General features: G+C 40.3%; 1 pseudogene; it reads right to left on the bottom strand.

Moving 5' to 3' along the window:
* Window positions 1-19,213: 19,213 nt before the first annotated feature.
* LOC145590210 (organic cation/carnitine transporter 2 pseudogene) lies at window positions 19,214-25,623 on the bottom strand (annotated as a pseudogene).
* Window positions 25,624-26,014: the final 391 nt, after the last annotated feature.

The following is a 26,014-nucleotide window of genomic DNA, read 5'->3' on the forward strand; positions in this document are numbered from 1 at the left end:
TTCAAGGGTGAAATTAAGGAGATGATCAACAACAAGGTTGGCTCTAGTAAGAGTCCGCCGGCTAAAAAGACTCCCAATGATGGGAAGAAGAAGAAGCCGTTTAAGGACAGGCAGCCAACTCCTCATCCAAAGGAGAAGGCAGCCGCAAAACTTGACTGGAGCAAGATTCTGATGCCCTAGAGGCAGCCCCGGCAACCCCAGCCGGAGGCCAAAAAGGCGTCTACCTTCGATGCTAGAGAAGTCATTAATCGAAGGAGACAGCAACAACCCGAGTCAGCTTCTACCTCAAGCTTTCCAGACAGCTTCAAGGAAGCTTCTGCAAGGAATTCCATGTCCTTGCATGAGAGTCGGACAGGCGGTAAATCCGTCAACACCGAACCTCAACTCATGATAGGGTCTATGCCATACGCACCCCAGGCGCAGTATGGGCAATATGGCCTCCAATTTATGCAGCCACCCCCATTTGGAGGTCAGGCGGCATATACCAATGTCCAGCCACTGGACTGGCAGCTGCGGCTGATGAGGCTAGGCGAACAGCCGTCTGCCTTTGCAGCCAATATAATCGAGGCGGCCTAGCCGGCCAAGGTTAAAAATGTTTTGGTTGGTGCTTATGATGGCACCACCAACCCAGAAGACCACCTGATGGCATATACCAACCTAATGTGTTTACAAGGTTGGGACGACGCCACCTGGTATCGCTGTTTCCCGGCTACATTGAAGGGCATTGCCCAACAATGGTTTGGCAACTTGCCAGCCGGGTCAATTGATTGCTTCAAGAAGCTAGCCTTCTTGTTTGCCACCAACTTCTCAATGAACATCCCTGCTAAGAAAACAAGTTTAGACTTGAGCACCATTAAGCAGGGAGAGAGAGAAGGGCTACGCTCATATGTCAGGCGGTTCAACCTGGTCAGGATTCAGATCCAGGGGCTGTCTGACGAGGTAGCATTTACAGACTTCTTCAAGGGTCTGAGAGACGGGTCGACCTTTAAGTTCGACCTTGTCAGAAAAGGGGCATTTACGCTACAGGCGGCTCTGAGGGAGGCGGAAAGCTATATTCAAGCAACTGACCTCTGCACGCCTAGTAGCCAGTCGGACTCCAAAAAGTCTGACAAGCAAAAAGAGAGCCGGTCTGCTTAGCCGGTAAAGAAAAAAGAAGAGAGCAAGAAAAGAAAAGAAGTCTGGGCGGTCAGTGATTCTGAGCAGCCGTCCCAGAAAAAGAAAAAAGAGTTTAAACCGTACGTTCCCCGGTACGAGTTTAACAAAGATTGTAACTCCATCCTCATGGAGGTAAAGGACCGGCTGTCCATTGAGAAGCCGAATCCAATGAAGAGTTCCGTCCAGTCACGGAACAAAAATAAATTTTGCCAGTTCCATGAGGAGGTTGGCCATGACACCAACGACTGCTTCAGTCTACAGCGGACGTTGGACCCTCTGGCTGACAAAGGGCTTCTAAAGTCCTACATTTCTAAGTCCCCAGCCGGGGCAAAAAAGAAAAACAAGGGTCAGCCCTCCAAGGCTACCCCCCAGCCTACTAGTAGTTCAGATATCGACAGGGATCCGGTCTACACCATAGCAGGCGGATTCTCTTGTGGTGGCCCTACCATCCGGGGCACCAAAAGCCATCTTCGAAAGATGGATAAGGATGATGATGAGCAGGCGTCTGCCAGCTCCACTTTTCCGGATGTCCTCATTACTGAGAAGGACAGGGGCAGCGTCCGCCGCCCGCATGACGACCCGGTTGTCATTGAATGTAAGGTCGCCAACCAGTTAGTTGGGCGCATCCTTATTGACACCGGCAGCTCGTCAGACATCATCAGCCTCCGGTGTTTGCAGAAGCTGAAATACAACTCCAGCAGCATGCATCCGGTCACCCACCCCTTGGTTGGTTTTGGGGGTGGGATGGTCTATCCAGCCGGAAGAATTGACTTACCCATCCGGCTGGGAGAGAAGGGTTAGGGATGACATATTGTCGTCAGATTCTTGGTCGTTGAGGAGTTGACCGCCTATAACATTATTCTTGGGAGGCCAACCCTCAACGAAGCCAAGGCGGTAATCATCCTATCTCTTATGCTCATCAAGTATGAGAGGGATGATGGTTCTGTTGGTTCCCTGAATGGGGATCAGAAGACGGCCCGAGAGTGCTATCTCTCAGCCGTCAAAGATACTGTGGCCTCAGACGGCCAAGGGAAGGAACCAATAGACCTTGACAACGTCAAGGGTGCCAATTCACCCCCACCAGCAGCCGGAAAAAAGAGAAAAGCTGCAGAGCTGGTGAAGGTGAAGAAAGAAAAGAAATAGCAATCACTGACCGGTGAACGGTCAGATGAGTTCCGTCCCCAACCGGCTGGTGAAAATATTGATCTTGTTCTGGACGACAGCTGTCCAGGGCGAACTGTTAAGGTTGGGACGGTTGCTAATGCTGTTCTGGGTGCAGACTTGCACCTTTTGTTGAAAGAATTCAAAGATGTGTTTGCCTTTGAAGTGGAAGAGATGCCAGGCATCAGCCCGGATCTCGCTGTCCACAAACTTGCCGTGGATCCAAAAATGAAGCCCATCCGGCAAAAGAAGAGAAACCACGGTGAGGAAAGAAGTCAGGCGACCGCTGCCGAAGTAAAAAAGCTGCTGGATGCCAGGTTCATTCGGCCTTGTAATTTCCCCGACTGGGTGGCAAACGTTGTGCTTGTAAAGAAGCCGAATGGTACCTGGCGGATGTGTGTAGACTACACAGACCTCAACAAGGCATGCCCAAAGGATAGTTATCCACTTCCAAAAATTGACAGTTTGGTTGATTCAACAGCCGGTCATGCCTTGATGAGTTTCATGGATGCCTATTCCGGCTTCCATCGGATACCCCTGTGGAAAAAAGATCAAGAAAAGACGGCCTTCGTCACTGATCAGGGGCTATTCTGTTATATTGTGATGCTGTTTGGCTTGAAGAATGCGCCGGCTACGTTCCAACGGATGATTAATACAGTCTTCATTAGTCAAATTGGGAGGAACGTAGAGGCTTATATTGATGACATGATAGTCAAATCCAAGCAGCAGGCGGATCACCTTGCTGATCTCCGAGAAACCTTCACCACACTCAGGCGGCATAAGGTTATGTTAAATCCTAAGAAATGCGTCTTTGGTGTTGAGTCTGGGAAGTTTCTCGGATTCCTGATTGATCAAAGGGGGATAGAGGCTAACCCTGAGAAGATACAGGCGGTAATTGACATGAAGTCACCCCGCACTGTTAAGGAAGTACAGAGACTCACCGGTTGCCTGGCCGCCTTGGGACGATTCCTCAGCTGGTCAGGTGATAAATGCCTTTACTTCTTCCAAGCAATCAGGAAGAAGACTAGATTTGAATGGGGGATGATGCTGAGGCGGCCTTCCAGAAATTGAAAGAACACTTGCACTCTTTGCCAAGGCTTGTCAGTCCTTTGCCTAGAGAAAAGTTGTACATGTACTTAGCCGTCTCAGACCATGCCCTCAGTGTCGTTCTCCTTGCTGAACGAGACGGTACTCAGCTCTCGCTATATTTCATTAGCCATGTGTTGAAAAATGCTGAACTTAGGTACCCCATGGTGGAAAAATTTGGTCTTGCTTTATATATGGCCTTCAAAAAGTTGAAGCCATACTTTCTGGCCCATCCGGTTGTAATTTACACCGACCAGCCTCTCAAGCGGCCAATGTCTACTCTGGAGTCATCCGGAAGAATGTTAAAGTGGGCTATTGAAATGCAAAGTCTTGAAATCACCTACGAACCAAGGAAAGTAGTGAAAGGTCAGGCGTTTGCCGACTTCATTGTTGAAATGACTCGTCCGGTTCTTCCGGATAATATTGATCAGGTTTGGAAGGTGTATGTAGATGGGAGCTCTACAAAGAACGGCTGTGGTGCAGACATTGTTTGTGAATCTCCAGAAGGAGATAAATATGAGTATGCACTACGGTTCAAGTTTCAGGCCTCAAATAATGAGGCGGAGTATGAAGCCCTGCTAACCGGAATCCGCATGTGTAAGGCAGCAGGGGCAACAAAGATTGACGCCCATTCTGATTCTCAGTTGGTTGTTAGCCAGTATGAGGGCACTTATGAAGCAACTCATCCGGCTATGATCAAATATCTTCAGGCTGTCAAAGATGAGGCTGGGACACTCGAGGAATTCAGATTGAATCAAGTGCCCCGGTCAGATAACCACCCGGCGGATGCGCTGTCAAAGTTGGCATCATCCGCCTGCCATGATACGCCTCGGTCAGTCTTTTGGGAAGTTCTTGAAAAAAGAAGTATTTATGAAGAGCCCATTGGAATTCTAGATCGAAGTTCTACTTGGATGGATGGCATCCGGGCGTATCTTGCAGACGGTACGCTCCCTGATTAACCTCAGGAGGCAGCCGTCATGAAAAAGAGAGCAGCTAACTTCGAGTTGAGAAATAGAGAACTCTTCAAGGTTGGATTTCTCAAGCCCTTGCTGAAGTGTGTTACCCCAGAGAAGGGGAAAGAGGTTCTCGAAGAGCTGCATGCGGGATTCTGCGCCTCCCATATAGGCGGCAAGTCCCTAGCCGTCAGAGCCAGGCGACATTATTTTTGGCCTACCCTTGAGGCAGACGCCAAAGAATTTGTGAAGAAATGTGATAAATGCCAAAGGTTTGGCAAGCTAATACATCGCCCGGCTACTGATCTGACGGCAATCCATAGCCCAGTCTTGTTTTCTAAATGGGGCATGGACATTTTGGGTCCTTATACGCCTGCTCCAGGCGGAAAACGCTATATCTTGGTGGCTGTGGACTATTTCACCAAATGGGTAGAGGCGGAGGCAGTTAAGAATATCAAGACAAAGGATGTCATCTCTTTCATCTGGAAGAATATCATCACCCGGTTTGGGGTACCTATGTCTATGGTATTTGACAACGGCCCTCAGTTTGAAACACCTCAGCTCAAGACTTGGTTAGGAGATCAGGGTATCTCAAGTTACTTCGCCTCAGTTGGCCGTCCTCAAGCAAACGGTCAGGTTGAGGCATTCAACAAACTCATCTCAGACGGCATCAAAAAGAAAATTGAAAGAGCCGGTGGTTTATGGGCTGAAGAGTTAATTCATGTCCTATGGGCCATCCGAACAACTGCCAAGGGGTCAACCGGAGAAACCCCATTTCTCATGGTTTACGGAGCTGAAGTCGTTTTGCCCATTGAACACTATGAGCCTACGCTCAGAGTGATGCTCTATGATGAAGAGGCAAATTGGGAGGCCATGCGGCTGGCATTGGACTCCCTCCCGGAACGCAGGGGCAATGCTGCCCTGCGACATGAGATATACCGTCTGAGAATGACGAGAGCCTACAACAAAAGAGTGCACAAACGCCCTTTGAAAGTGGACGATTTTGTGTTACGGAAAATAGAGGCAACCGGTAGGGCCAATGAGCTTGGAAAGCTAACTCCTAATTGGGAAGGCCCCTACCGGATTTATGAAGAAGTTAGGGATGGCACATACCGCCTGGAAACCCCAGACGGTAGACGCCTGCCTAGAACTTGGAATGTAGATAACTTAAAAAAGTACTACTTCTGAGTATTGTTACTGAGAAATGCTTTTGTTTCATTTATTGTCTTTTAATTTCCGTCTGGGTTTACCCATACTAGTATTGTAAAGTTTAGTAACAAATTTAATATGTGAATAACTTGAGGCCAATGGCCAGATAAAAAACTAAGTTTGACACTTAGTATTTAAAATCAAAAGTCCATAGTGACAAGAGGCCAATGGCCGGATTCTTAAGCTAGGCACAAAACCGCCTAGTGGCTATGCAGCCGGTCTCCAACTAGGCCAGAGGCCAATGGCCAGATGGTTGTCTTTTTTACAAATTCGTCTATCCTGTTATGGATATAGGCGTCCGGCGACACCCCTCCGGGTGCAATCGTCGCAGAGAACAGCCACCTTGCTCGTTCTATGTACCCATGCAGGCGGCAAAGATTGAACGGCTAAATTAGCCAACTCATAGCTGTCTGACTTAACTTTTTCTTCTAAGTAATTTTTGGTCGTGAAAACTCCGGATGTTCTCAAACATCAGCCGGATTACCATCATAAGCTCTTACTTAGGATTATTTTATCTTCAAGTTGCGCACTCCTCCTGTTGGGGCAAAACCTTTTTGCGTAATGGCTATAAAAGAATACCCAGGCGGTTTGATACCGACTGGGGCAGAGGTTGTATGCCTGTCATTTGACCGGCTGTGTACTTGGTTTGGGGCAATCACTATTGTGATTGATTGTCTTACAAACATCCCATACTCTTTTAAGTATGAGAAGTTTCCAAGACAATCAATCCTTTTTCAGATTAAACCAACCACACAGCCGTCCAGGGGCAAGGACAGCCGGATTGGTACCTATCGCATACTTTTCATAAGACAGGCAAAATCAGTATATATATTGAGTATATATGCAAAATTGAAAAACTGAAAAAATTGAAAAATTGTGCAAGTGTAAGAAAAACCGACTGAGTCGGTATACTTCATAAAATAAACTGGCTCAAGGCCAGGCATGATTGTTAGCCGGATCCACATCTGGTATACAGAGAAGCAAAAAAAATTACATAAGTACTCGGCACACAGGCCGGAAAATTAATGGTTGGCATACTGCCGCAGAAATGGAAGAGAGCTACTCTTGGGGCTGGTCCGGCTGGGCCTGGGATGTAGAAGGAACTTCCTCCGGAACCACAGCCTCTTCAGGCTGGCTGTCCTTGGTGCCCAATTCCTTCATTATCTCATCAAGGTCCGGCTCCTCAGTGTCCGAGACCTCAGCGCCATTCTCCGCTGCTCAGGGCTTGAACCGAGGCGGAGCAGGATCCCCAAGAACCTTGGCATCATACGCCGCAGTGGCGTAGTCATACCTCAGCTTGTAGACATCAAAGTCTACCTCAGGGTAGAGAAGCCCCCAGGCCATCCGGAGGCGGATCTCATTATCCCGCTCATTCTCTTTGATGAGCCTCTCCTGCTCAGCCTTGAGCTCTTCTTGGTGCTGATTCCTCAAGCTGACAATCTCGGCAATCAGCCGGGAATTATCCTTCCTGAGATCAGCATTTTCTTTGTCTGCTCCCTCCAAGGCCTTGAGGTCTGAGCCGGCATTCTGCAGCTGGAGCTCCAGGTCGTTGATCCGGTTGTTAGCCGCATCATTAGCAGCCGTTAAACTCTTGACCAGCTCCTCCTGTTTCAACTCCAGTGCTTTAATCTCAAGATCAAACATATTATATGCATATTCAGCAGAGTTGAGATTTTGTTGAGCCCTTCTCTTGGCATCAGTTACCTCTTCATGCTTCCTCCGGAATGGCACCCGGAGCCCATCCACCCGGACCATAACCTATGCAAGGTCATCCGGGAAATTAAACACTTAGCAACAAAAAAGAAAAATGAAATGAACTGAAATGAAAAGATAAGGGGCAAGTTCTACTTACCTCCGCCAGCTGCCCCAGAATTTGGTCGAAGTCGACCTCGTGGCGGTTGGGCACGGAGTTCTTCTCCGTCTGGGTGAGAGTCCTCAGCATTCTTTTGCCAAACCCCGCCAAGTCCGGGGGCCCAGAAGTAGCATCTGCACCATAAGAAGGACTCGGTGAGAGACTAGCAGCGTATTTGGCATTCATTCTTTGCCGGCTACTCACGGAACCCCCGGAAGGGTCAGTCATAGTCTTGACGCGCATAAAATCAAGCGGCCAAGGAATCTCTATCTTACCTTTAGAGTTGGCCCTCGCCGGCTCCTCTCCTCCGACTGCAGCACCACCTGCAGCCATGGGTGGCTCGCCACCCTTCGATGCTTTAGAAGCATCCGGCTTTTTCTTACTTGACTTCTCTGAGCTTTCACTCAGAGTCGCCATAGCCTTGGGGCCTTTTCCCCCGGTTGTTGGGCGGTCTTTGGCATCAGAGCCGGAGACCGTTGAGCTTGCCTTCTTCCCGGCTTTGGCAGCCGGTTTTTGGAGTTGCTCATCCCCTGGCCTTTTTAAGACCTTTGTCATTGAGCGGGGGAGGATGCCAGTTGAAGCCTGCAAAAACGCAAGTAAAACATTAGTCATCCGGTATTGAAAAGACTTGAAAAAATTCAAGAGAAGTTGAAGTTTATCTTACCCCGCCTTTTCTTGGCCTCCTTGGCCTCAATAGAAGCCTTCTTGGCCATAATTTGCTCCTTGCGGAGCTGAGCTGCTGACTTAGCCGGCGTCTTGGCTGGGTCAACCATTTTCTTTGCTTCCGCTGCACAAAAACATGAAAAGTGTTAGAACGAGAAAAAGTTCAAGGCATGAAAGTATTAAAATTGCAGGCGGAAAACCGCCGGGTGGGTGAGTGTATCTACCCTGTGGAAACATAGGACTCAACCCGCAGGCGGACAAGAATCTCTCGTCCGCAAAGAAATCCGGATGGGGGATCCAGTTTTTTGGAAAAACTATATGAGACCCATCCCCCAAGGGCCCAGTTGTTGTCTTGAAGAACTCCGGCTCCATTATCTGCACCCGGGCTTTGGTAAAGAAAGCCGGGCGTACACACTTCTGGCCCACCAAAGCCGGCTCCTTATTGTAGCGCCGGAGAATCTTGTTCATTTTCAGAGAAGGGGAGGAGACTAAATACCACTTGTCTTTCCAACCTCCCCACTTGGACACTTTGTCCAAAGACATTAAGTATTCCGGGAGCGTGGAAATAGTGTACCACACCCCGTATCCGCCTGGGGCACTCTTGAGGTAGTGCATATGGGCGAATGCAGTGAAACTGGGCTCAATGTCCTGGAGCTCGCAGGCGGCAATGTAGCTCAGGATATTGACCCAGGAGTTGGGTGTCAATTGCCACACCCCCAAGTCGTACCCCTTCAGAATCTTCCGGATGCCACGGTGAAGGGGGAAGCGGAGGCCGGCTTCTATCACCGCCTCATAGCAGACAAAGTAATTGTCCGCATTGTCAATGTCGTCCCCCCAAGCTAGTACAGCATCAGGTGGAGGGACGATAATATCCCAATCTTCCCCGAATGGGTGTTGTTGTTTGAAGGCTTCAAAGCCACTTTCCAGAAGAGAGATATCTCCTGGCTTCATCCGGGTTTTCAGAGGATCCGGATTTATTTCTTTCTTTGCTGTTTGGCGATAAGCCTCAGCAAAGTCCTCTTTATCAGAGCCGGATTCCTCTGACTCTTCAGCAGCCTTCTCGGCTGAGTTATTTGGTTGTTCTGGAGAGGAGGCGGTTTCCTCACCGTCTCCCCTTGATTCATTACTGCTGGAGGTAGACGGGGCGTCCTCATCTGAGTTACTTTGCTCAGCCGCCTCGTAATCCTCCTCCCTCACAACTTCAACTGTGGGCACTACCCTAGTGCGCCGCCTACTGGGCTTGATAGCCGTCTGTTTGACTTTAGCCATTGTGTCCTGCACAGACACAGAGAGGGAAGAAGCTGGAGATGAGCAAAGCACTCCAGAAACTCCAGACAAGGCACCCCCGGTTCTAGACTCAGCCGTCCCTGGTGACCGGCTGAGCGTCCTAGGCAGTGCCGTGTGTGCAAAAGGAGAGCCCATTTTATTTTTGAAAATCAATGTATACAGCCGGAAACGAGTGTATACAGGCTAAAGAAAAAGAAAAAGAAGAAAACTTAAAGAAGGAAACTGATAGTTACCTTACTTTGAGTTCTGAAAATCTGAAAACGGCAAAGTAACCGGTGACCGGGTGACTTCGAAAGAGCACACGGAAATCTTGGACTTGCTTAAACACAACCGGGATCAAAGCACCTCTCTCTAGAAGACTCTCTTTCTCTCTCTAAAAAGTCAAGGAATGTAAAAGTGAAGAGGAGGGGGGGGGGTAAATCCCTATTTATAGGGGGTGAAACGGTGGAAATCCCCGTCACCTCCGTCAAAAACTAGCTGTTTTTACTGTTCATCTCTCACTGGCTGACACGTGTCACAGGCACTACGTGGCCTGCCACGTGCCACCTATGAGGGGCAAATGTTTAGGGTATTTTTACCCTAGACAAGTGGACCAATGAGGAGGTGCCACGTGTCAGAGGCTGGCAGGTCACCCTTGACCAATCCCCAGCTGACACGTGGCCTCTCCAGATACTTTCGTAGAATTGCGGCCTTCAAGGGCCCAATTCCCCAAAATCCGCTATTTGGCGGCGCATTCCATCTGTCCTAGGTCAGAATGACCTAGGGAGGGGCACTTTTCCCAATGACCCTATAAATAGGGAGATATTCCCCCAATTTGGGGGACATTCAGAAATTTACTATCATTTATTACATCCTACTTTCTCTCTCATCAGAGAACTCCTAAGCTTGGAATCCAAGCAGATCCCCACCTAAATTTCCGCACTTTTTATTCTCCTTCAAGTTACTAACTTGAGCGTTGGAGGCAGAGCACCACCCAACTGGTGTCTTCGTTGATTTTGCAGGTACAGAGCCAGCAGGACCAGTCTTCGAGTTGTAACTCTCCCAAGGGACAAAAACACCCAAAACAATGTGTTTTTCGCTTCTTAGGTTAATTCCCAAGTTCGGAGAGTTTTTGGATACAGTGTGTTTGGATTGAAGGATTTGGAGAGAAAAGAAGAGAAGGGAAAAGAAATGAGAGATTTTTTGTTGTTTGGATAGTACATTATGAGTGTGAGGGAAAAGGGTGGGAGGGGAATGGAAGGAAATTGTATCCTTAAACATTTAAGAAATTAATCTCTCCAATATTGGAGAGATTTGGAAAGAAAATGGTAACAATCAGTCACAGTAGTGCTGTCTCTCCCTTCCCCTTGCTTCTATGTCCAACTCTGGTTACTTTCTCTCACCTCCTTTCCCCTGCTACATCATATCTCTCTACTCTTCCCCTTTTCTTTTCTCCTGATCTTCTAAATTAATTTCCCTCCCGTTCCCTCCTCTTCTCCATCATCCAAACAATGGAATAAATTTCTTCCTCCTTCCCCTCCCCTCACCTCCCCTTCTCTGCCTTCCTATTTCCTCCATTTCCTTTCTAATTTCTTATCCAAACACACTGTAATACTTGTTTGGAAGTTGTCCTATAAGAGAAAGAACCTATATTATTTATTAATATATCCCATACGACTATCTAATCCATCCCACTTGCTGATCGATAAGATAAGATGTATCCTAAAGGACTTTATTCCATCCTTTATGTTATATCTACGGTAACTCATTGTCCTTTGCTATTATTTGGCCTCGAAATCGATTAAGATTTCTTTCAATTCCTTACCCAACTTTGGACAGTTAATCCTTTAACCGTAGAATCAGAATGAATGATGGCATGCAGAAAGAATGAAAATCAATAGTCGAGATAAGAGTGAGTTTTAAACTAATTATATAACTTTAATTTTAAATACCTAAAATCTTATCCATAACTTTGTTATCGTATTAACTTAATTATTTCGATAATATATTACATCTTATATAGTATCTTTCATAATGGTAGTAATATATTTTCTCATTCTCTTTTTTATAATTTTTTTGTATTTGAAAATTTATTGAGAAGACTTGAAATTGGATGAAACTTGTTATTGAATTTTTTAGTAACTCAAAAATTCAACCTAACATGTCTCCATTAATTTCACAAAATTTAAATTTTGTGTCCTTTTAATTGTTAAATCAATGATAAGAAGTTGTGTCTCCAAAATTACACATATATTGGTAACTTATGTAATTCAAATAATTGTTAAATCAATGATAAGAAGTTGTGTCTCCAAAATTATACATATATTGGTAACTTATGTAATTCAAATAACTATGTTTACTCACGTACTTGCAAGGCTATAATTTAAAAAGAGAAGGTGATAACTTGTTTCAATTGAATTATCCGAAACCATAAAGAGGCCCTATATTATATAGCGTAGTTGTGGAGTGGAAGAGAGTATATTTATATCTCACGTTTTTAAGGTTTTTAGCATATACACTTGTGATTTTAATTTATTGATTATGAAATCACTAGATATTTAAATATTGGTACATAACTTGTATAGAATGTTCTTGCACCTAGCCCCTCGTGAGCACCAAAAAAAAAAACAACAACAAATGTTCTTGCACCATAAACCCTTTCCAATTAATTATACTCCATACATAATTATCAAGGCAGAGTAGCTAGTATGCTCAATTACTTACACTTTTTTTTTTTAAAAAAAAAAAATAAATTACCAAAGAGATTTTAGCCCAGTGTTTAAGATAGATCACAATTTTGAATCCACCGTATTTTGGCCAAACTAAGAGTCTAAGAGGAAATAATTAGATAAAAAATGCATTTCCATGTATTTGAGTCGTTTCGCTGGTTTCAAGTTTTTTGAAGTTTCGAGATACTTAGGTCCTGTTCTTTAGAGCTGCTCTGCTCTACTTAAAAATAATAATTAATAATATTATATTAATGATAGTAATAATTAATATTTAATAATAATAGTAATAGTAATAATAATAGTAACTGCTTCGGGGCTTGGTTTTGGTGATTGGCAATGGCGACTTGCCACCTTACCTTTTTCTTATGGTGGTTTGGGTGTCTATTCGGCGGGTGATGTTCGGCATTATGCTTTCCTAGCGTCGCGTCTACAGTCTTCTGGTCTTCAGGCTTCGCTTCTTAGCAATTCTGGTATTGTTGGTCCGGGACCGGCATTCGATGGTGCTCTTAGTCTTTTTAACAGGACTGTGGAGACTGACCTTATGAGTAACCCTAGTGAGATCGCTGCCCCCAGACTCATGAAAAAATTGGCAGATATATATTTCACGAAGGTCACTGCATCTGCAGATTCCACTTTCTCCTTATCTGCGCGTCAGGTTGCCTTATGGAAGTCCCAACAGGGGGATCACTCTTCGGCCTGGTTGCGGGCGGTTCCGATATCGGGTTTGGGTCAGACTATGAATGGTAAGACTTACCGTAGTGTTCTTTGCTACAGGTTGGGTGTTCCTTTGTTCTCCATTTCAGCACCGTGTTCTGCTTGCTCAAGGGTTTTTGATGGGGATATTTATGGGGATCATGCAGTGTCTTGTGCTGGGATGGTGGGTATTAAACATCGGCACAACGTTGTTCGTGATACCCTTGTTGATATTTGTTTTCGGTCTGGGATTTCTGCTCGAAAAGAGGTTAACGTTGGGTTAACTGGAGGGAACGACGGGGCTCTTCGACCAGCAGATATGTTGCTTTATTCCTAGGATAGAGGCCTTGATGTATGTGTTGACTTGACGGGATCTTCACCTTTGACACGATCGGGGTTGTCTGACTTCGTTCCTGGTCGTGTTGTGTCTACGGCGGCTCAGCGGAAGCGGGACAAGTATGGGGCGCGTTGCAGCGCTATTGGCTACGGTTTTCTTCCTTTCTCCTTTTCTTCGTTGGGGGAATTAGATAAGGATGCTATTGCGTTGCTGAAGCGAGTTCAGGTGTTTGCTAAGACTCAGGATATTGGTGCTCGTGCGGCAGCTCACATCTTCAGCAAGATCGGGTTCGCTATAGCTAGAGGGGTGGGGGCCCATATTGTATCTCGGCTCCCCTCTAATTTCTTGTAAATTGATTGACTTTGTAGGTTTTTTCTGATATTATAATAATAATAGTAGTAATAATAATAATAATGATAGTAATAATAATAGTAATAATAATAATGATAGTAATAATAATAATAATTAATAATAATAATAATTGATTTTTTATAATAAAAATTAATATTTAAAGATAATAATAATTATTAACTAGATGAATGCCGTGTGATACACGGTTTGTTTGAATTTTTTAAAATATTTTTTTTTTGTATTTATGTACTAAAATTTATTACATATTTAGATATAATTTCTAATATCAAAAGATAATATTTTATATTTAATTAATTAAAACTTAAAAATATCATTCGCCAAATTTGCTTGCGTGGCTTTTGAATTATTTAATTCTAAAAGAAATTAATAATCTCTTATTTAATTGGCTACAACTAAAATTTATAATCTTACATGGTGTGCTAAGAAAATTAAATCCTACGTGGCTCTCTAAAATCTTGGGGAAAAACTCTCCTTTATATATATATATATATATATTAGATTTTTAACAATAACAATAATAAATAATTAATATTTAATAATAATAAATAAATAATATTTAATAATAATAATAATAATATTATATATTTAATAATATTTAATGGTTATAATGATAATGCGATAATAATAGTGATAATAATAATAGTAATAATAATGATAATAGTACTAGTAATAATAATATTTATAATAATAATATAACTAATATATAAAGCTAAAATTTTAGCCAAGTCACAAGACAGCGACACTTGACATTCATAGACTTTATAGAATAAAAAAATTAGTTTAGATTTCTATTTTCAATCAAATTTGGATAGAATTTTAAGATAAAATTGTTAGTTGAGAATTTTAGTTTCGATAAAATACCAATATTTCATATGTATAAATCGAATTATAATTTTATTCAAAAAAAAATATATAGATTATAACTCTAAAAAAAATACCAATATTATTATTAGTCATTTACATGCCTACTACATAGTTTAAATCGTCACAAAAGTACATTAATTCATAACTAATTTTTTATTAGAGATATATTTTGAAATTTGACATATAGATTAAAAATTTATCTCAAAATTTAATAAACAATCCGGGCATTGCACGGGGCACAAAACTAGTGAGATCGCTGCCCCCAAACTCATGAAGAAATTGACAGATAAATATTTCACGAAGGTCACTACTTCTGCAAAATCCACTTTCTCCTTATCTCCGCGTCAGGTTGCCTTATAGAAGTCCTAGCAGGGGGATCACACTTTGGCCTGGTTGCGAGCGGTCCCAATATCAGGTTTAGGTCAGACTATGAATGGTAAGACTTACCGTTGTGTTCTTTGCTACCGATTAGGTGTTCCTTTGTTCTCCATTTCAACACCATGTTCTGCTTGCTCAAGGGTTTTTGATGGGGATATATATGGGGATCATGCAGTATCTTGTGATGGGATGATGGGTATTAAACATCGGCACAACGTTGTTTGTGACACCCTTGTTGATAGTTGTTTTCGGTCTGGGATTTCTGCGAATAAGGAGGTTAACACTGGGTTGACCGGAGGGAATGACGGGGCTAGGGATGGCAGCGGATCTGGACCCGACCCGGATCCGTGGATCCAGATCCGTTTTCCACGGATACGGGTCTTCAAATTTTGGACCCGATGGATTCGGGTCGGATCCGGGTCCTGTTGAAAAAAACGGATCTGGATCCGGGTCCAACCCCCAGACCCGGACCCAGATCCGTTTACCCGTTTTATAATTTTCCTTTTAAAAAAAACTAAAATTATTTGTTTCTTTATTAAACATGTTTATGATGTTAGTGATGAAGATTAGCCCTTTTAAAAGATGGATTTTTGATGCTCACATCGGATACATTATCGTTGTTTTTTGCTTGCTCATTTGTAACATCGTACTTTTTCATTGTTTATAATTTTTGTGTCCAAAAGACAAGTGTATAAGTTGATTGCTTTGTATTTTTAGATTAGTTATATAACTTTAATTTAGGTTGAACTTAATAAACCTCCGGTAGAAGATTTTTGACCCAAACACTATATTTATTGTAAAAAATTAGGCAAAACGTATTGGACCCGTTTTAGACCCTGATCCGGACCCGGTGGACCCGTTGGATCTGGATCTTCATTTTTCAGACCCGGTGGATCCGGGTCGGATCTGGATCCAAGCTAGAAAAACGGATCTGGATCCGGGTCCATCCAGACCCGGTCTAGATCCGATCCGTTGCCATCCCTAGACGGGGCTCTTCAACCAGCAAATGTATTGCTTTATTGCAGGGACAGAGGCCTTAATGTATGTGTTGATTTGACGGGGTCTTCTCCTTTAACACAATCTAGGTTGTCTAACTTCGTTCCTGGTCGAGTTGTGTCGGTTGTGGCTCAACGGAAACGGAACAAGTATGGGGCGCGTTGCAGGGCTATTGGCTATGGTTTTCTATCTTTCTCCTTTTCTTCGTTGGGAGAATTAGAGAAGGATGTTATAACATTGCTGAAGCGGGTTTAGGCGTTCGCTAAGACTCGGGATATTGGTGCTCGTGCAACTGCTCACATTTTCAACATGATCGGGTTCGTTATAGCTAGATTGGTGGGGGCCCAGATTGTATCTCGGCTCCCCACCAATTTCTTGTAAATTGATTAACTTTGTAAGTTTTTGTTATTTTTATAATAATAATAATAATAATAATAATAATAATAATAATAATAATAATAATAATAATAATAATAATAATAATAATAATAATAATAATAATAATAATAATAATAATAATAATAATAATAATAATAATAATAATAATAATAATAATAATATGCTCTGCTCAGCTGCAATCTGCTCTGCTGAAACTTGCTTTGATCTGTTGTGCCCTATTCTACTCTGTCCAACCCATAAGCTCAAAAAAACAGGGTCTAATGTTCATAAATTTACACATAGTGGTAGGCCTAATGTTCTTAAATTTACACATAGTGGTAAACCAATTTTCACTAGTTTTACTAGGTAGTATACGTAGTATGTCACTTCCATGTTCAACAAGGCGTACTTTTTGGAAATTTGGACAGTCCAATCCCGAATATGTCTATGAAACCTTTTTTTTACAAAATGTGTATAAAACCTTTGATGGCTTTGAAAGAGTATAACTCTCTATGTGGTAATTGGTTTTTTCCTCCTACTTTTGAAATAAGGGGGAGTTTGGTTCACATACTTAAAGTATAAGGTATGAGTTTAAAATGGTTTAAACCCATACCTTATATTTGTTTAAAATGGTTTAAACTCATATCTTATATTGGTTTAAAATGGTTTAAACCCATACCTAATATTTGTTTTATGAATTTAAGAGTTTTAAACTCATACCTCAAACCCCCAAGGTATGGGGTTTAGAAATCTTGGGGGGGAGGTGGATTTGACTCATTTTCATACTTTTAGGTATCAAATAAAACAAAAAAATTGTATTTCATAATCATACCAAACATATGGTATTAAGAATCAAGTTTCAAACCCATACCACTATGATTTCATTCCAACTCCAACCCTATACCAGTTTGCGAGCCAAACGCCCCCTAAAACTTTGATGGCTCATTTATTTAATGTAGTACAATAATTTTCCATTAGCAAACATAGTCATTCGATATTATTACATCCATGCACTCATTAGAATTAGGCTTTTTAATCTTGAGTCTTGACATATATGATGTTCGAAGTATATACCCAGGAGAGGCTATTCCTTATTTTATATTATTTATTTATTTATTTATTTTTTGCTCCACTCGGTTTACCCTTTGGGCTAATCCGAATTAGAGGATTAGTTTTTGATGGTTAGATTCCAATCTCCTCTCAATTGTTGTTGCGGGGAATTAAATATGCAATCCTCTCTACTATGGGGTGTTTGGTTCATCAAGTTGGAATGGATTGATATGGAATCTCATACTTGAGAGATATGATTTCTAAAACCCATACTAGTCCTAAGTGGTTTGGTTTTATTGTTGGTATGAATTTTATCCTTCATTAATAGAATGAATTGTGAATCTTAGGGGAAGAGGTGAGAATGGGGGGAGTTAGAATCATTTGGATATGAGATTCCATTTAAAAACCTCAACCAAACAAAAAATTTAAGTGGAATGGATTCTAACTTCATTCCAAATGATCAAATCAAACAGCCCATAAGTATAGTCCCAATTACCACTGCACCAACAACCAATAGCCAATTGATTGGTGGTTATTCCTCTTTGTAATGGTGTTATTACTATCCCCTTATTTTAACTTTAAACCTACATTAAGGCCATGTTCACTTCACCTTAAAAAAAATAATATTAAGTAAAAATAATTTCAATTCAGTAAAAATCATTTCAGTCAGTAAAAATAATTTCAGTTGAGTAAAAATAAGTTCAATTCAGTAAAATTCAGTTTTCTTAAAGAAGAATTATAATAGAAAATCAGTAAAAATAATTTCAGTTTAGTAAAATTAATTTCAGTTCAGTAAAAATAATTTAAGTTCAGCATATATGATTTTGTTTCAGTAAAAATAATTTCAGTTCATCAAAAATAAGGTGAAGTGAACGGAACTTTACTAAAAGTGATAAACCTTGTTTTTGTTACTATAATATAGGGATAAGCTAATTGCCCTTAGAAGATTCACCTGAGAAGCGAATAGAGCTGCAAATCGTGTACCCTTGTTGAAGCATCTTATGGACATTGTCAGGAAATTGATCCATGTCTAGTCTCAACAACAAAATTTTCTTCTTTTCTTTTACTCCGTATGGACCGTATCTGATAAGTTAAGTCTTATTCTTGAAAGAAAATGAACCTCATCTTCCTATTTAAGAAAAAAACATAATAAATCAAGAGTTGGACAAGGGTTAGAGTGAACACTTTTGATAGGAATTTGATCACAAATTTGAGTGAATTCTCATATCAGGTTTGGGGTATGAACTTCAGTGAGTCCCTGTTGTAACAGTATCATATCTAATGTTTACTACGAGTAATGTTTTCTCGTTGAATCTCTCTTATCGTTATTCTCTACTTGTTTTAATCTCTTAAAAATCCGCAAAGTTTTTCACAAGTTTCGCAACATCTTACATGAGGCCTGCCTACTTTTTTGGTGTCTACAAGTGGCCGGAAAGAGATGTTGAAGGTGGTGGTGACTATAACAAGGGTGAAAAGGAACTATTCAGTGGCTAGGTGGTTGGATTCAGCATGGCTACAGAAAAGGATTTGAACACATACAAAAAAGGAATGGCGTATGTGCCAAACCCTTCGACTATCAAATCCAAACACATGGCAAAAGATGGAAGACATTGAATACTTCAGAAGCCAGGTCCTGATTTACTTGCTAGATAATCAACCCTGGAAAACATGCAATTGATTGAAAGCAGTGTTTCGTCCTCATACAGTATAAACCATACATATCAAAAATAAACCAAACATGCTGCCAAAACTTAATTAAAAACTGCGACACCAGATTGTAATACGATAATGCAGCAAATATCAAGATTACATTATTGAACAGAAATTACTCAGAGGTTTGATGTTGCATTCACAGTAAGGTCAAACAGCAAATCTTTTCACCATTCAGCTCAAGATCTTAACTTAGCTGCCTGAAATCAAACAAATACGAGAAGCAGGTGAGATTCATTTCCTACAGACGAAAAAAGGCACACCTTCACTTCTGTATATGTGGATCCTTAAGCTACTACAAAAATTTGGTATCTCAAGTACTTAATTTCATGATCTATGGGCAGCTTACTAATTTCTAAATTCACCCCACAAAATCAGCAGTGCAGCATACTGGTTTCATTTCTAAATCAGCTAATACTAGATCATAGTTAGAAATAAATAGAGCACAACATCCAGCAATAAGGCTGAGTAGAAGAAGACGACGGGTTCTAAAATCTGCAATTTCAACCTTTCCCCAATTCACCTCCTAATATGGTGTGGATAGAATACAACAATAGGAGTATACAATATGTGCTTCATAAATCAAACTGGAAAATGGGGGAATCTTGGGACGGAGGGAGTAACTAGTTGTATAGTTTTAGTGAGCTAGCTATTGAAAAGGTGTGTTATCATCTACTACTTGTATTATTTAATTTCACAAGTCTGGTTCAAAATACAATGATTTAATAAGAGGAAAAATTAGTTGGATGGAAATTCTAAGATACAATAATAGTTGTAAATTATAATTACTCAATCACAATTGATGCTAATTCTGATAATATAACTACTGGTCTTTCAAATTAAAATTTTAAATCATGTAATCTAACATATCAAATCACCATATGAAATCACAAGGTTTAATGAAATACCAGAAATCTGTCTAATGTCCATCTCCATGTCCATGACCATCATGCCCATCCCAGGGATGTCTCCAACCCTAAAACAAGTGCACAAGACATCAGTTTCATAGCAAGTAAAGAAAGCTTTGAAAAGCACCTTAAGGAGGGAAATTCAGCTCCATGATAAAGAAACGGTTGAAATGGAGCTCACCAATACAACTGGACCATCTTGCCTAGCTCTGTAAAGAACCCAAAACCTGAAAATTTGAATATCTTAGCTTTTTAGAGAAATTTTAATTGTCTGGGAAACAACTAATGGACCAAGGTTAGACATTTTAAGCGCATTGGTGTCGAATAAATCAAAAATTTCTTTCAAACAAATATTTAAACGTTATCCAAGCAGATATCAAAAGCATATGCACCCAAGTATATAATTAGAATTGATCAAAAAGAGTGCAACCAAGTCAAACAAAGAAAATGACAATTGGTACCATCTCTAGAGTGCAAAACTAGAAGACTAAGAAATGACATATATAACTCTTTACACTGCCAAATATAATTTCAGAAAATTGAACAGTCATGGACAATTATGTTAGGACATCATAGGTTTGCAGGATCCCCCTAGAAAATTTAAAAAGTGACGGTTAACTCGAGGAATTTGCAGTAGCAGAATATGGAGGAGAGAGAAAGAAGGCACACCCTGATGATACACTTGGTAGTGTCACCCATATACAAAAAGATACTCATGAGAAATACTTGAAGTTAATTACTAAGTTGACCATTAATTGTACAAAAGTTTCTCAAGTTAAATGTCACAAGCTCACAACTCTCATTCAACTGTCCTCACTCCTCAACTTCTAGATTGTGTTGAAGCAGCAATTAACTTAAAATTTTTCATGCATCAACTATCAAAAACCAGTCTGCCTTCTGTTTTACAAAACTTGACCATTATATGAACCCAAGTATCACACGATTAAAAGTCACTATTCGAAACTTCAGCCTGAAAGATAAATTTAGAACCAGATAAATTGAAATACACATCCTTTTCTCCAAAAAAGATTAATAGCAGTCAATTCCAACTATTTCCTCAATCAACAAGGAAAAGATAAGGTCCTTGATAAATGATGACTTTAGGTCATGAAAAAGGACCAGGGCTAACAGATATATCATCAAAAACTTCAAAATGTCAAGAGCATGGCTACACAAAGAGAATACCAGCATTTCCTTTTTAAATATGCAGGCTCTTCTTCTTCTACTTACTGCAGGGGTGGGGGGAAATGAGCATGTTGGGCTAAGTGATTGGGTTCTACAGTTTACCTACATTTTACTATACAGCTGATCATCTTCCTTGTCATATTTTGTTCAAAATTATTTCCGGTTATAGCACCCTGGACTCCTAGAGAAAAATATTTATGCAGATTACAATAATTTCATGCAAATTACCAGAATTATGCAGAAAGGTTGACATGAGAATCTTGCATTGAACTCCATGGAGAGTTTATGTTATTCGCCCATGCTATTTCTGTATCTCACAGATATAACTACCAACTGACTTGAACATTATAATATTTGTCAAACAAAAGTTGGAGGCTTGGAGCAAGAAAATAGCTAAAGGGGGTGGGAGGAAATGAGCTTGTTGGGCTTCACATGACAAGCAATGAGGTTCTACCTATGTTTCACTATGCAGCAAACCAATAACCATCTCAATCGTCTCAATTTCCTAAATTATTTCTATTTACAAAATCCTTGAGCAAATGCGCACATAATACTAAAAATTTGATTCAAAGAAAAGCTAGGATGCAAAATTTTCTGCTCAGCTCTTTGTGGATTGTGTTACCCAAGGTTTATAACAGGTGCAGCAATGAGCACTCAGGCAAAGACAGCAAAATCCAGGATATTGGTCCTACTCAAAATACTCAAGTGTAATCAGGCAGCAGGTCTATACGGCAATGCCGGCAAAGATTATTAAGAGAGCCTCTCACCCAACTTTAACTAAACTAGCTACTTAAGTATAGCAATAAATAAGTTTCTCAGTTCCAGTATAATCCAACAAGGGCAATAACTCATCTTCGAGCGAGATTCTACACTAATCCTCTTCGAGCGACATTCCACACAAGGCATCTTCGAGCGAGATTCTACACTGATCAGTTCCAGAATCATACGAGTATCAAAGTACCTGCCCAAATCAATTACAAATTCCATAATCCTAAATTCCTAATCACTCTTACATTGGGTACCAAGATTACCAACAACTAACATCTAATAAAAAATAAACACAAAACATCAAAGCCTCAAACTTTCCGATCACAAACCCTAATCTATTGCACGATCGAAATCACATCAATCCCCCAATATCTAAAATTCCCAGAAAATGCAAAACTCACATAAAAAAATAAAAAAAATAAAAAAAATCAAAAATGTGAAACCGATCAGTAATCAAACAACTTAATTAAACCGTCCATTAAATGAAGAAAGGAAAATACATGAACATTTTGTTCGCATCAATTAGGGTTTTAATTAGAATAAAATTGAATCATGAAAAAATGGAGGAGAGAGAAAGATTACCACATAATGGCGCACATGCCCTTGCCGGTGACGGAATGCCATCGTTTGGGAGCGTGAAGGGTCATCCCCTTGTAGGTTGTTCCATGACCTCCATGTCCACCTCCCATGTTTTCTCTCTCTTAAATTTGCTCTCTTTCTCTCTCTAAACTTGAAGCAAATGTAGAATTGCAGAAATCAAAATGATCCATATTGTTGTGGAAAATGTGTGTTATATATTGGGCCTCAAATTACTTGGCATATTTGGCAAAATAGAGTACTTGGATGGTCCATTGTGATTTGAAAATAATCCGATCGACTTAACCCGAAGTGACTTGAATAGATACGAATATGAGATTATACGTTTAATGTACATCAGTGTATGACACACTTGAATTGTATAGGAAACTAGGATCCAAACTTGATATGACTTGACCTGATTCATACCTAAACTAAACTTCCAATGTGACTATAAGTTATTTTTGTTGTTCAATTGTAGATATTATTTGCTCTACACTCATACGCACAAATGATTAAAAATATATCCTTTAATAGTTTAATACACTCACTCTCAAAGTATCTAACCCGTAGATATCGGACCAAAAAAACCGTAAGGGTTGAGGTACGATCAAGGTCTTTCTCCTTACAAAAAAGAAAAAAAAAAGTTTAATTCGTATTGCTCTAATTGTACCTAGAAACAAGTCAACAACTAAGAAATGGTAACGACTTATGTATGAAAATTTAGTTTGAAGTTAGACAAAGAAAATCGATTGAGTTGAATTAGACCGTATCGGTTTATTTTTTTGGTGTTTCACCCGATTTACCCTTTGGGCTAATTCGGATTCGGAGATCAGTTTTGGGTGGTTAGCTTTCAGTCCCCTCTCAATTGTTGTTGTAGGGGATCGAATACGGGTCTTCCCTACCATGTGTAATCTCAAGCACCACTACACCAACAACCAATTGGTATCGTATCGGTTTACGTTAAATAGGGTTTATTTTTTGTTTTGAATATTGGATTCAAGAAATTTAATCATATTTGGTCTGAGACAAGTATCAAATAGGTTGGATGTTAGGCTAGAGATCTTCAAATTGTTAAAGTTTGACTACAAGTTGCTTCATCTCGGAGAGTTGAGTGTTCCACATTATAAAAGAAGAAAGAGTTAAAAAATTTTATAAGACTAATGAATTACTCCTACCATTGTTATATATTTATGGGATGGAGTCTCCTTTGAATTTGGTATTAAAAGTGTCTCACATGTGAAGGAGCGTTTTAGAAAAGTAACCTATGACGTTAGGGAGCGTTTGGTTGGTGAAGGGTGGGTCTGACTCACAATTAAGCTCTATTATGAGTTTATGACTGAAATATTGTTTGTGTCAAAGATGTTGAGTGATTTGAAGAAAATCACAAAAAATTATATTTTTTTTCCTGTTATATAAATCACAAATTTTAGTCAAACTTTGATCAAATGATCTGAATAAGATAGACAAGTAGAACAAAAACTAGTACTTGGTTCGTAGTATCCAATTCAACTTACAATGTATATGTAGGTTGCAAGCATATATATATATATATATATATATATATATATATATATATATACATATATATATATATATATATATATATATATATATACACATATATATATATATATATACATATATATATATATATATATATATATATATATATGTATATATATATATATATGTATACTAGTAATTGAGAAAATACATGAATGAAATACTCAAAAATCAATTCAAACCAAATTATAGACTTGATACAGTTGTTATCCATAAACTCTTGTTCCTCCATTGTATCACAAAGGGCCTTGCCTCTTGTTTCAGGCAAGCAAAGAACTAAGAACCCACAAAGAAGCACTGTAACTCCGAACACCCCGTAACTATAAACCATATTTTGCCTCCCTAGGAGAATCAACACGGGGTCGAAAACCGAGCCAAGGATCATCGCCTGCCTTACTAGTGATGAGGCCGAGTTTCTTACACAAGTAGGAAAAAGCTCTACCGTATACATCAACACGAGGTTGTACGCCATACAGGCACAAAATAGTGACACTAGTTCTAGTCCAACATATATACCTTCATGAAAATCATGATCACCTTTATTTTTGCGTACTATACAGAAAAGTATGCTTGTTACTCCGCTAATTGCACAAAACCCGAGCAACGAGGTCCGTCTGTTGCATCTTTGGATCCAAAACAGGAAAGTGAGTAGATACGAGGCCAAGGACAATAATGCACTGAACGTCGAGGTTAAGTAGATGTTAAACCCGAAGTTACCAACACCTAAAAACATGCCAAAGTACATAAGACCGATGCCAAATGCTAAGAGCATAGACGCTAACAATCGTTGTACAGCCCATCGTTTCTTAACTAGAATCTTAAGGGCTGCAAATGTACTAGTACTAATTCTAGTAACGTTTGGTTGTGTGTCGAGTTTGGTCATGAGCAAGGTCATGTAATCGTGACCAGTTGGACCTATAGATCCTAGTTTTCATAAGATGGCAATGGATTTGATGGATCGTTCTTGCATGAACAACCATCTAGGGGACTCAAAAAGAAAGAAATAACACAAAATGGAACACAAAATTCCGGGAATTGAAGTCCATAAATACAGAGTTCTCCAAGAAGAACCGCGATTTAAGTAGGCAATACCAGTCAATGCCAATATTCCTAGTGAAAAATGGATGAATCCTACCATAGCTACTTGTGACCGCCATCTTTTCCCAACTCTTTCCGTCAACAAAACCAATGCACAGATTGCAAGAGGAGCACGACCCGCCCCACTCAAGAATCGAAAAACAGAATACACCCAAATGTTGGGAGAAAATGCAGAGGCAAGTGCTGCTAAGGACATTACCAAAGATGAAATGCAAAGAAGGTTCTTTCGCCCAAGCGATGAATCACCAAGAGTAGCTAACAACAACCCACCAATTAGACATCCTACAAAGTAACAAGTCGTTGGGAGGCCGGTGATCAAGGAGCTAGCACACTCGAGATCCCACTCTGATATGATCGAAGTGTGCACATTGTCTGTATCCCAACCCCACTCGTTCCTCGAAAGGCTACATATGTTAGACTTATTTGAGATACAAGAAGCATTGTTATAAGTATTTGTGCAGTGCCAATTTGGTTGAACATGAGCGAAGTTACTCATGTACGTTTGCTGGCTGTCAAAGAAAGGCGGTAGAGATGCTAGGATCGCTTGCATGATTTGTATCCAGTTTAAACGTCCTAGACTTTTCTCTACTATATCATCCACAGAGACAACGGCCAAGAGAGGAGCCATAACCTCTTCCTCACGATCAACTACTGCATCTTCGCGCTCCATTTGGTCAGCTTTCAATCAATAATCGATTATAAGATCGATATTGCTGATGTTAAGCTTACAGTCCTGCAAAGATAATATCAGCAGAATACAGACTTACAGGTTATACAAGAACATTGGATTAGTATACGAAGTATACATACGACATTGAATTAAATAAATTTAACAACTTTAAAGTATACCTTAAGAGGAAGTTTAGCTTCGGTAAGGAATAAAGTTTAAGGCTTAATATTTACAACTAATTATCTTGTAAAAGCATCATCTTTATATATGAATTCAAACTAATCAGTTGATAAAAGACATTGGCCCTGTTTTGGAGAAAGCTGAAAGCTGAAAGCTGAAGCTGATTGAGTTAGCTGATTTTGACTAGCTGATTTTATCAACTGATTTGACT

The sequence above is a fragment of the Chenopodium album genome, chromosome 17 (genome assembly GCF_948465745.1).
Source record: "Chenopodium album chromosome 17, dcCheAlbu1.1, whole genome shotgun sequence".
Classification (NCBI taxonomy): domain Eukaryota; kingdom Viridiplantae; phylum Streptophyta; class Magnoliopsida; order Caryophyllales; family Amaranthaceae; genus Chenopodium; species Chenopodium album.